Genomic DNA, 13,242 nt, shown 5'->3' with positions numbered 1-13,242 from the left:
GGCTCCTATTAGGGAGGGTGGTGTAGAAAGCCCGGTGCAGGGCCATAGGGTGGCCCAAGCCCTGGTGGTCTCAACAGCCCTATGTAATCCTAATTTGATAAGGGTCTTCCCTTTGACTTTAGCTAATATATTTTGACAAGCATTTCCAATTAGGCCAGAGAGAACTTCCTGGATGGCTCTAGCAGACAGGGAAATGATGGAATCTTAGGTAGAAGCAACCCTCGGGACAGCAAATGTGACTGTCCCAAATCCTGCCCCTGGACCTGCCACTCAGGCCATGGTACCTATAGGCTGCTCTGATCCATTCATCAAATTGTTTGCCAATGTAGAAGAGCCAGCCCTGGCTCTACGCAAGGATTCAATACAGCTGGGTGGCCCTCGGAAAGAGAATGGCCATGCTAGAGTCATTGTGGCAACAGGGACCACCAGCATCCATTCATTCAGCAGAGATCACTGAACCTAGAGTGTGTGGCAGGTGCTTGTCTAGGCGCTAAGCCAGCTCGTTAGTGAACAAAATAGACACTACTCTGCCATCATGGGGTTCATGTTCCAGAGTTTTATTTTTTTATTAAGTGCCAGATATTGTTTTAAGAGCTTCACCATACTACCACATTTAATTATCAGCACATATCTGTACTGTTTTTCCTATTTTACAGAGAACAAAACTGAAGTTTGGAAACATTAAATGATTTGTCCAAGGTCACGTAGGTGATATAAGGTCAATACATGATAGAGTAGAATTTGAACCCATGTTCATAACCACCGTGCTGTGTGCCCTCCTGTTTATTTGTTGTTATATGTTATTACACCATAAGGTATGTCTAGCACAACAGAGGCTGTAGTGTGCTTTTCACATTCATTACATCTCCACCACAACCTCCTGGACAGTAGGTATTAAATGCCACCATCCTATAGCTACAGTATAGCCTTGTGGTTAAGAACAGGGGCTCATCATCAGATGGACCTAGATTACAACCCTTGCTCTGCCTCTTACTAGCAGAGTGACCTTGGGCAAGTTTTTTCTCCCGTTTGAGCCTTCATTTCCTTAACTGTAAAATGGGTGATAACATAGTACTATCTCAACGGATGTAAGAATTAAATTAGAAATTGTATATATAGCACTTAGCAGAATATCTTGGATATAATAAGCTGTGGTCTTGAGTCCTTAGTAGGAAAGGTACAATGCCCAGAAGGAAATAAGAAGCTGTCTTAAATACGGAGACAGGCCAGGAGGGTGTCAACAGGAAGACAGACCAAAGTTGCGGGAAGGCCTTGTGATGTTCGGGGAAGAGAATTCCTACAAAGACAGAACTTGATAAGGTTTGGGGTTATTTTGTATTTCCTGCTACCATTTCCTTTTCAGTCTCCCTTAGTAAAGTTCATGGTGAAAAAGGCCACCTATCTCACCTGGGGAACCAATGGAAGAGATGTTCATTAAATAGTAATAACAACAACACAACAATAATAACTGGCATTTATTAAGCACTAAGAACGTGCCAGCTCTGTACTGTGTGCTATTGTGTACCCCAACTTATTCTAACTTCACCACAACCCTCTGAGGCAGGTACTATCTGTCATAATTTGCCAGGGCTGCTGTAACAAATACCACAGATTAGCTGGCTTAAACAACAGGAGTTTATTGTTTCACAGTGTCAGAGGCTTGAAGTCCAAAATGGAGGTGTCAGCAGGGCCACGCTTTCTCCAAATTCTGTAGGGTGCTGCTGGTGGCTTGTTGGCAATCAAAGCTCAGTCTTGGCCTCCGGCACATGGTGACTGGTCTCCTCTGTTTCCTCCCATCTCCTACTACTTGCTGTGCAAATTTCCTCTGCTTTTAAGGACTCCAGTCGTGTTGGATAAAGCCCACCCTGATTCCATCTGGGCTCTCCTTAGCTAACATCTTCAGGGATCCCATCTACAAGTAGGCTCATACCCATAGGACCAGAAGTTAGGACTTGAACATGTCTTGTGGGGGGTGTGATTCAGTCCATAGGACCACCCTTAACATCCATTTTACAGATGCAGAAACTGGGCCTAAAGAGAGGTGACGGGATTTGCACAAGTAACTTAAACACAATTAGTATGTCGCGAAAACAGGATTTGAACATGGGTGTGTCAGTTTCCAAAGCGAGCATTCTTATCCACTGTGTCATGCCTTCCCTTTGAGGGGAGCATGGGCCTCACCCCCTACTCCACCCACACCCCCTGCCCAAGGAGAACATCAACAACCTCAGACCATAAGACCAAATCTGAGACCATTTTCGTAAGCCCATGCCCTTCTCCTAGTTCTTAACTTTTCAAAGAGCTGTGCAAGTGGAAGAACTAAGAGAGGCTGAAAGCTGTGAACAACACAGCCCAAACTGCCTTGAAGGTGGTCAAAAACCACGCAGCAATCAACTAGGCTGCTAATAAAATGTTTCAAACCATCAATTGCTGGCTTGTGTATGTGTGTGCTAATTAAAAACAGAGGGTTTCACTATATGAAGATGTTTGGGCTCTTTTTTTGTTTCCTCCCTTGGCTTCTGAACTTGCTGCTCAGCTCTCAGCTAGACTCAATGGGGAAATAGAGCAACGTAGAAGCAGGGAAGCTTCTGAGAAAAAAAGGAGGTCCAGGTGCTTATATTACCCAGAAAGCTAGGTCACCCTCCTGCATCTGCAGCATCTCAGGACTCAGGAGGCAGCCCCTTGTGGGCAGTTTTCCAATATAGCAGGACACACACACAGGTGCCACCACTCCCTGAACCTGAGGGTTGACCACACTGCATTGATCCAAGGCCTGGGGATTATCTTCCTTAGGCAAAGTCACCTTTGGCTGCTAATAAGACTCAGCTATAGAATTATTCATCAGCTTTGGGGGGAAAAAAAAAACATCATTTTCATCACAAAAAATAATATGTTATGGAAGAATTGGAAAATAGAAAAAAGAAACAAAAATAAATCATAATTCATTCACCCTGACAAAACCACTATTAGCATTCTTGGTGTGTTTCTTCTCTCCCAACTCTACATTTTACCTCATTGTAAACATGGGGCACTTGCAATCGTGTGTCCACATTTTTTTGGTCTCAGTATTACATCCGAAGCAATTTTCCCATCTTATACAACCTTAGTGACTGTCCATAATGACTACCTAAAACTCCATGGAGTAGATGTGCCATAAGTTACTTAGCTATTCTCCTATTGCTGCGTTCCACTATTGTAAGTAATGGGGCATTTATGAGAGCATTATCTTGGTTTGCTTGAGCTGCTATAACAAATACCACACAATGGGTTGGCTTAAACAGCAGGAATTTATTGGCTCACAGTTTCAGCGGCCAGAAGTTCAAAATCAAGTAGTTGGTGAGACCATTCTTTCTCCCTGAAATCCACAGGAATCTGGTGCCGGCTGCCTGCAATCCTTGGGGTTCCTGAGCTTGTATTTCTGCCTCCCGTCACACGGTGATGTCCTCTCCTTTCTCTTCTCACTTCTCCCGGTGATCTTCTTATAAGGCCTCCAGGAATCCTGAGTAAGACCCATCCTCATTCAACTGGGCCACACCTCAACTAAAAATGGCACTTTCAAGAGATCCTATTTGCAATGGGTTCACACCCACAGGAACACAGATTAAGATTAAGAACATGTGTTTGTTGGGTATCTAATTCAATCTACCACAAACATCTTTGTATTTATTGCTTTTCTTCCCCAATATTTGTGATTATTTCCTTAAGATAACTTTTCAACATAAATGCAATTACTGGGTTAAAGGGAACAACTAATTTTTGTCTCAGCCTGAAAGCCACCAGCAGCATAGGGAAGTATCTGATATACTACACAGTGATCAGCATTGACATTATCTGTTTTTCCTCATTTAATAGGTTAGTTAAAAAGATACTTCTTTGCAATAGGTAAACATAAAAGATTAAATTCCAGTTCCACTGTATCAGTAGGATTTTCTGGGGACAGTTAACTGCATTCATTGAGCACAACCTGTTTATTGAGAAAATGAAGCAACAGAGGAAGTTAAACACCACAAATGTACAATAGTGCAAACTGTTGCCCAGCATGCTGCCATGCATGGTGGTGAAGATGACAAATGATTGGGGCTCAGGTTCACCTAGGGTTTTACCCTTCCCTAATGGTGAAATTAGCAAATTACTTGGAAAAGCTTCTTCTAAAAAAAAAAAAAAAGATACTTCTTTGCCATGCTAACTTTTCTTTCTTTGGGGTCCTAGAGAAGGGGGACAGTACCATGTCATTTTTAAGAGTTAATAGCTCTGAACTTGAAAAGACTGTGGTTGAACATACAGTTCTGACATTTCATTCACTATTTTGTCTTAATTCTTAATTCTCTCTTAATTCTTAATTCTCTCTAGCCTCAGCCTTCTCATCTGTAAAGTGAGGATGATGATAATACCACCTACCTACAGGGTTGTTAAGACTATCATGAAATGATTTGTCTTAGCCCAATTCCTGGCATATGGTTAGCACCACATGTTTCTGATTGTAGTTTATCAATAATTTTAAACCACCAAAAAGCCTGATTACACACTCAATAAACATTTATCAAGGCTCTGGAGGTGCAAGAACGAATAAAACATGGGTCTTGTCCTTGAAGATGTCCCAGTCCGGTAGGGGATAAACAAGGAAGAATAAAACAAGTGCATAGTATTTTAATAAGGCTCGAGATAAGGTAATGCCATACCAGAGGTACAAAGTGAAGTTGCTCAGAGAAAAAAACACATCTGGGAAGGGGGTGGGGCAGGGGGTGGGGAAAGACATCATGAAAAAGGCAGAGGTGGAGATGGGTCCCTGGGTCAAAGGATGGCCAGTGTTCTGATGGGTAGATGTGGGGGGCAGAGAGGGAAAGGAGGGGACATTTGAGGTAGAGGGAACAACATGAGCAAAGCCTGAAGGTAGGAGATCTCACCCTGAGTGGATACGGACAACAGTGACTAGTCCCACTGGCTTCACTGGGTGTAGATCTGGCCACATTGGGTAGCTGATCTGATTCTAGAAAGGGCTTGCTTCATAGCACTCTCTGCTGCCTCCCTCAGCCTTCTCATTAAAGCTAATGGGGAGAGGGAGCATTTAAATTATACATCTATAAATGTGTGCTTCCCCCTTACAAATGTGAGCTTACCCTTAACGCTGCTTGAGATAAAAGGATGCTGATAAATAAGACCATCCCCATCCAGAACCCAAGAGTACTAATCAGTGCATTGTCAGATTGGGGAGCCCTGACCCATTAAATGGGGGAAGAGACAGAGCTAAGGGAGGGGGAGTTGCTGTGCCCTGCTAGGATGCCTTACACTGGAAGTCTTGGAAGTCTTTGGAAGTCTTTCTCAGGGTCTAGCTGTCTCATCCATCCACAGACCCAACAGGGCTTTGTGGCTAGAAGCAGTAAACAAGGCTAAGTTCATAAGGAAAGTTTTGACAAAATCCATCCTCCAAGACCTAATGCCACTGTCACCTCCTCCATCTAGCCCTCTGCCATTCCCAGCCCTAATTATGACTTCCTCCTCAGTGTCACCACATCACTTGCTTCATCTTCTCTTATAACCCCACCCCACACTCACTTTCTGGTTAGATATACTCACATCAAATTTCCTGTACTCACCTGCTAGATGGCAAATTTCTTGAGGTCAGGGATGTGACCTGCTTGTCTTTGTCTTTGTTTCCTTCACTCCCATTTGGAAATCAACTCCAAAGTAACTAGCAAAAAACAAACAAGCAGAGATTTACCTGGACTCAAGGTAAGACCTGGCCATTATGAGCAGGATGAAGTCTAGAAACCCAACCACTTAAGCACCTCTTTCCCCCTCCCCCACCTTACCCCCTCCCTCAGATACACCAGGCCTCTAGTCTACTCTCCAGATGTTCATTTCCTCCCCTCTGCTGTGCACACTAGCTTCTCTTTGCTCAGGGCCAAGAACGCCCACCCTATACCATCTCAGACCAAGTGAACAGCTTTGAGTGACTCAGACACACTCCAGTCTGGATTGCAAATTTCAGGAAGAGAGAATTAGATTGGCCCAGCTTGAGTCAGATGTCCACAAAGGCACTTATGATAGCCAACTGTGGAGAGCCGTCTCCCGGGACGGGCATAGCGCATGCGCTGTAAACCTGCTCCAAAGTCCCCCCGCCCATCGAATGAGCCAAGATGGCGCCCATATCCTGCTTCCGCTTATGACGTGCACACTCACTATTCCTATCTGCCAATTGAGTGCATATGCGCGGCGCTAGATCATTGGTTATGAGTAGAGTACTTAAGAGTTTGCCCAAGCGAACCTCGGGGAGACAGCCCACTAGGAGCCGTACCTGACGGCCACATCGAGGCTGCTCTCCCGCGAGGCACTCTGCCCCGCGTGGAAACCTGTAACAGAGAATGCTTATCTAGCTTCAGTAAAAGACTTGCTCTCGCAACCGCCGTGTGGCTCGAGTCGTGACTTCCAGCCAGGTCAGTTTGCGTGGTCTGCATCTCTCTCTCTCTCATCCCTTGTTTCTCCCCTCGCCGGCCGGGGAACAGGGGTCGAGCGGGGCGGCGCCGGACAGCCAACATTTATGGAGCACCTTCTAAGTACCAGGTGCTGCTCTGAAGTTTCACATGTATTAACTCATTTAGTCCCTTCAACAAGCTTATGAGATAGGCACTACTATTATCTTTATTTTACAGATGAGCTAAGTGCTGCACCAAAAGTTTAGGTATGCATGCCCTAATTCACATGGCTGGTAAGTGATGAACCAGAATATGAACCCTAGGATCTGACTCCAGAGCCCAGGCTTTTATCGCTATACTTTATTGGTCCTGGAAATTGTGGACAGTGGACAGAGCCTAGTAGGAAAACAAGGCTCTGGGCACAGTGGGAAAACAGGACTGCGGAGTAGGCAGTTGTCACAGAAACACCATCCTTCCAAACCCTTAACTCCTGCTTCTAGCTGGGGATGGATGGATGGATGGATGGACGGATGGATGGAATTTGACAGTGCCACTGCCTTGTTGCTCTGCCCACTTCACAGTAAAGGACTCTATCAGCTAAATGTCAAGTCTGAGATTATCTTTGAAAATTAAAGAGAATATGGGAGAGAGAGGCTAGGGCTTTGTGTTTCCTTAAGGGCTTTGATATTAAAGGAACAAAAGCTGAAATTGTTACAGGAAAGGACAACCCACTCTACTTTTATTTGCAGGATTGTCTCAGAAGGAGAAAGGATAGAGGAGAATGCTTAGAATATAAGGAACAAAAGTGGCCAGACAGACCATTAGGGAGGGGAGGAAGAGAAACGATGGGGTTCTTGGAAGTTTCCTAGTAGGGCAGGGACCAGTCAGCACACAGCACCCACGATGGGGAGATGTGGTGAGATGAGAAGGTGCATGGGAAGTGGGAGAAGGTAACTGAGCACTAAGATCTGTGGCCTTTGGATCCATATGAAAAGATGCCCATGGCTGAGTGTAGCATAAGGGCTGAGGTGTGTCCCACCTTCTAGACACCGTGCAGAATTAGACAGGAAGCTAAACCACAGTGACCGGTGTGGGCTGAAGATCTGAGTGGACCATATAAGACCTCAAGGATCTTTGTGCTACTCAGCAGTTGAAGCCCAGTTGAAGCCTAGAGGGATGGGCACTTGGAACAGGTTAATTCTGACATACAGGGTTTTAAAAAGTGTAATATCCCTTAAAGTCCAGAATTGTAATCTTAAGTCCCTCTTGTTGAGGCACTTCCTCATGCCCAAGAAGCCAAAGCTTGTCCCTCGGTGGGAACGCTGTGTAAGTCCTTTGTCCCAGCACCAGCAGGATTCAGTTTCTTCCTGGGTTGACGATGCTTTGCCTTCCGTGTACCCTAAAAACAGAATATGTTTCTCCTACTTAAAACCCTTCAATAACCCCTCATTGTCCTCAGAATAACTTCTAAGTTCATTAGCTAGCCTGCAAGGCCCTTCAAGAGATGTCCCCTGCTGCCCCCCAACTTCAACTCACCAGGACCTCCCACCCCCTCCAAAGTCACACTGGCCTTCTTCCACAACAAAAAAGCCCTTGAACAAGCCCTCTTGTCTTAAAGGCTTCAGGCAAGCCACTCTCTCTAACTGAATGCTCTTCCTCCCCAACCTCTCAGAAATATCACACACACACACACAGACACACACACACACACACACACACACAACTAACTCTTACTATTCTTCAGATCTCAATCTCCCTAAATGCTTTCTAGTACCACAACATTGGGTCATAAAATCAATGTGCATATTGAAAGTGGCTGTGTTCCATTCCCCCACCCCTCAAAAAAAGGTTCTTGTTAAGTCAATAGTGTATTTTCCAATCAATGGTATATGTGAGAACAAAAAACTACGGTAATTGTTGAATGAATGGAAGAAGCACAAGCCTTCTGCCCATTCTCTTACAGCCCTTGCTTCTCTGCTTCTGGGAGCAGCCCACTCACTCCCTTCTCCCTTGAAGCCACCCAGTCTGTACCCTCAGCCTGTGCTGGCTTCTAGTATAGTCACCTGATCCACGGTCACACTCAGAAATGTCCAGGCAGGACTTATCTACAAAGTAGAAGGGTGGTGTTGCCTGCCCCCATTTCATCACGAAGTGCCTCAAATCATACGGTTTCAGAAGTTCCGATGCCAGGACCCAGGTGACAGTCTCTGCTCCAAACAATCAGACCAGCCAAGGACGCTGGTGGAATTTCCTACAGAAGAGCCAACTTTTCTCCAATGTTCTGGACTGAATTATTATGGCCAGAGGGAGCCATTCATCAGCTGTGACAAAGCAGGAAGCTTCCTGGGCAAACAGCTTTATTGCTGTGTGAGATTAACCCAGACTGTAGTAATTTGTAACAAAGATAAGAAAATTGCACTGGTCTTTCAGAAATAAATCTGAATTCCAGAGTGGACAAAGGGGACTTCAACTTGAAATCTGCTATTGCAGATATAATCAAATTTATAACAGCCCCTGAAGAGTATAAAAAGCCAAGTGCAGCTTCCCGTTGGAGGCGTCCTTTCAGGACCCACCCTTGTGAAATCAATTTAGCTGGAATTCCTAACAGGTCACAAGTCCTAGCCCCACCTAACTTTTATGGAAGAATATTTGGCCTATATGAGAATCATTCCTTCATCCACCTGACTTCATGGTATGAGATGTCATGGAGGGGTGAGGGGTAGGTGTGGTATGTGAGGTCAGGAACCTGCCTGTTGCCAGCTCTAAGATCTTGGTGAAATGGAGATATTAATGGAGGCCCCTCCCAGAGCTACTGTGAGGGTTAAATGAGATAAGAATGTGAAAGCACAATGCTTGGTCTGGTTATTAATGAGAGTCTGTTAACCTAATAGATAAACTCTATTGAGCTCTTACAACTGCACCAGCTTTAACTGCTCATTTAATCCTCCCAATAATCACACAAAGAGGGCACTGAGAAATATCTCCATTCACAAATGGAGAAAGTGAAGACCAGAGAGGTCATGGAACCTACCCAAGGTCACACAGCTGGATTGGAACACCTGCTGTTGGCCACCAGCCTGTGCTTTCTGCTCTGCAGCAGACATAAAGGTGACCATCTTGTGGTCCCAAAGTGGTGGAGCACATGGTTCAGCTGGAACACACACCTATAAATAAGTACCTTTACTACATTAATAACAAGCAATGCATACATACTAAGTGCTAATACATGTCAGGCACTGTTCTAGGAGCTTTATACAAATCTTATTTGGTACTTACGTTACCCCCCTGCATGAATGAGGAAACAGCTGGGGGAGGTTAAAGGGTGTGCCTCAGATGAAACACTGGCAAGTAGGGGAGCCAGGAATTTACCCTGGGCTGCATTCTTAACACTCCATTGCAAGAAGAGATGCTGGAAGAAAAATGCCAGAAAAGCCAAGGGAATCTGATTTGAGGAGGGGCCTGCAAGTCTCCCCAGAAGAGGTAAGTCCTGAGCCGGATATTGAAAAGAAGCAGGGATGTGTCCAGCAAACAAAGGAAAAAAACAGGCAGAATCTCAGGTTGCCCTGGGATCCTGACTCCTTCCCAAAATGACCCAGCAGTCCTGTGCTGGGCACAACCGCCAGGGTCCAGCTGTAGGACACGAGCTGGAAGACAGTCGGCTGCACTGAGCTGGCTGTACAGAGTGTTCCAGAGGGCAAGGACCCATGTTATTTGTCTCTGCACACCCAAGGCCTGCACAGGCCTGGTCAGGGGCAGACACTCAGGATGTGTTTGGGGACCTGAATTGAGTCCATTAGAACTTGGGCCTAGAAAAGCTCTAGAAGACTGGGTCATCCAAGCTCCCCATTTACAAATAGGAAACTGAGACCCAAAGAGGGGAAGAAAGAGTGAGACTTTCAAATTCCATGTGTACAAAGGTCCAGCGGGTCCCAAGGCAAAGGGGCAGGAGGGAAGGAGAAAGGAGGCAGGGGAGCTAACCTTCAGTGTTGTAAGAAAGGGTTAAGTTTAGCTTTCACATAAAGGCAGCATGGAATAGGGAAAATGGCGGCAGAACCAGTTTAAACAGGCTCCGTGGTAAAGGGAAGAGAGAGAGAGCCATGATGTAAGCCTAGAATCAGCACCAGCTCCTTATATGGGAAAAATAACTAGGGTTACTGGAATGTAGAGGGATATGGGGTATAATCAGAGGCGGGAACTCCCAGCAGGAAATTTAAACTGAATGAACTCTCTCGGATAGGCTGTACAATTCAAAATCTCAAAGACGGGCTAGTTAGTTCTCTTGATAGGCTGTAACCTCTGGAGTACCCAGCCAACGGGGAAATAGGGAGGGACCTGCGCATTAGGGGTAGGATATTAAAGATTGCCATGTTCTTTTTCCTGTGTGCCAGCCCACCAAGTTTCTAGCTGTGCACCCTATCTTGCAAGATTGTAAATAAATTCTTTTCTCCTCCAGAACCCAGTAAGCCTTTATTCCCTTACAGGTACCGCTTTATTTCCAACAAGTGTGAACTGGATCTAGGCTGGGGAGCCGAGTTAGCGGGTGGACAGAAACTCTTACAGGGAGGGAGTATAGCATGGATATTGTTGCCAGAGAGGCCTCGGTTTGATTCGGGGTTCTGCCTCTGCTGGCTGCATAAGTTTGGACAAATTAACCTCTCTGAGCCTCAGTTTCCACATTTGGAAAATGGAGATGATAGCCTCTATCGCCAGGACATTGTGAAGATAAAGAAAAATGATATGTATGAAGAACCTAGCAGTACCTGGCACATAGTAACTACTCAGTAAAGAGTCCTGATCACCAGGGGTCCCCAGTTATGCCTTTTCTTCTGTGTGTGTGCCAACACCAGTCAGTTGCCTATTTGAGATGATGCCCCTCTTGTCCAGCCCCTTCCCCCACCCATCCCATGTTCAATCCCGTCCTTCCAACCTGTCAGAGTCAAATCGGGGAGAGCCAGTGGTGCCTCAGCTCCACCAGGTGGGCCTAAAATGCCATCTTCAGCAAGAGAAGAGGGACATGAAGATTGGTTTGACTTTGTGAAAGAGTTTGCTCCCAGAGACAGGGATGGGCAGAGGACAGCTTGGAGAGTGACCGCACCCCAGACCCCACTGCTCCCCTCGCCCCTATTCGAAAGGCCCACTACAGCCCGTTAGACAGGGGCTGGCTGGTCCTTTCCTGCACCAAACCCACCCTCTGTCCTGACCTCTCTACCCACAGCGTCCCTAAAAAACAAGAAAACAAGTTCAGCAATTTGCAACGGAGACTCAGACACCTCCTAGAACGGTCTGTCCATTAAAAACAGGACCAGAGGATTCGTCTTGGAAACTTGCAGAAGAAAAGTTCCCAAGAAAGCATCCAATGTGTGCAGAGGTGAGCACACAGCTGTGCCTTTTTTTTTTTTTTTTACAGCCACTCCCCACAAACAGTCACTTCCCCCAAATCCCTTCCTCCTTGAGGGTCCAATAAGACGTCTCTTTCTCGTACTTTGCCCAGAAAGAAAGTAAATATTTTTCAATGAAATTCAGCGATCAATTAAACACCATCTATCTTTAATGTGAACGTTGAGCCAACAGCGGCTGCACATTCCAACAAGAATATTTAAAGCAATTAAACTTTAGCTACTTTTAAAACAAATTCTTTTAAATGCTAATGACCATTGTTTTCGCACTGATAAGTAAAATTTTGTGTCAAGCAAGGTTAGATGATTGCAATGATTTAATTGTACTTCTCAAAGAAAGGAAAATGTTAAGAAAAAAGCTAAGATGGACCTCTTACCACATTGCTACCGTAAAATGTCCTGTAACAATAGAGCCGTGATTTGCTGAAATTAAAATGCTATTATGGTGAAATTAGGGCTTCAATATTTTTAGCAGCTTTAATAGGCCTTGCATTTTAAGGGACATCTGATAATAGATAATTACATTTCATCTTAAAGAAACTGAGTTGTTTTCTTAAGGAAAATACTTTTCTTTCTTCCAAAGAGGTTAAAGCCGAGCCATCATTAGAAGGAGCACCAAGCTTGAGGTTCCTGCTTCAGCTTGGGAAATAGAGATTAGCATATAAATAGCCTTCGGTGCCTGCTTGATTCCAGCTATTTTGCGTTTCAATGTGGCATCAGAATGCACTTAGCAAGAAATGTTCGAGTGGAGAAAGAGGTTTGTAATACGTCGCTTTTATAGAGGGGGGATCTTTAAGTATAAAAGATCATCCACTCCTCTGTGGGCTTTTTTTTTTTTTTGGTATCCTTTCAATGCCCCAATTACAGACTCCAAGGAGCCAACAGGCCCCCTAGAACGGAGCCTTAGTTTACGCAGCAGCTCTTTCTCTGGACTGGGAAAATAAGTCAAAATTGTGCACGGGAAAGAAGATAAATACTCGGGCTTCCTCCCGGATTCGGCAGGAGCCCTCGGGGGGCACAGCCGTGCCCTTTCTCCTGGCCCCATGCTACCCATCAGCCGCGGGGGCGTGGGACGGCTCCTCCAGGACCCATTTGCTGGAGCAGTGAGGGAAACTGCTGGCTTCTTGCCTGGAGCCGCTTCCCTCCTGGGAAATCGCAGGCACTGGGCACAGAGCCCGGGGTCTTTTTGCCCTCCCTTCCCACCCCCCCAGAGCACCCGCACACTCTTGCATTCTGGCCGACTGTGATTCAGGCTGAGTCCTGGACTGTAGCAAGATGATTCATAAGCCCCCCACTTTTTCTCATTTTAGGGTACACAGATTTTCCTGGATGCGGCAGTGGCCCAGGCATGGGGGCCAAGCAGCAGGTGGCCTCCAGTCTAATTCCTGTGGTGACCCGCACCAATCCCCCGCCCTGAGTGGTAGTCTGAGTTC

General features: G+C 45.6%; 1 long non-coding RNA gene across 1 annotated transcript in view; it reads right to left on the bottom strand.

Annotated features, from left to right (window-relative positions):
* Positions 1 to 5,596: 5,596 nt before the first annotated feature.
* The window catches only part of LOC119519845, a 40,598-nt gene continuing 32,952 nt past the window's right edge, over positions 5,597 to 13,242 (bottom strand). The window contains exon 3 of the long non-coding RNA XR_005214094.1: positions 5,597 to 5,689. This is a non-coding gene — a long non-coding RNA (uncharacterized LOC119519845). The remainder of the gene's footprint in view (positions 5,690 to 13,242) is intronic.

Source organism: Choloepus didactylus, chromosome 2 (assembly GCF_015220235.1).
Source record: "Choloepus didactylus isolate mChoDid1 chromosome 2, mChoDid1.pri, whole genome shotgun sequence".
Taxonomy (NCBI): domain Eukaryota; kingdom Metazoa; phylum Chordata; class Mammalia; order Pilosa; family Megalonychidae; genus Choloepus; species Choloepus didactylus.
This window is presented reverse-complemented; position numbering and strand designations above follow the sequence as displayed.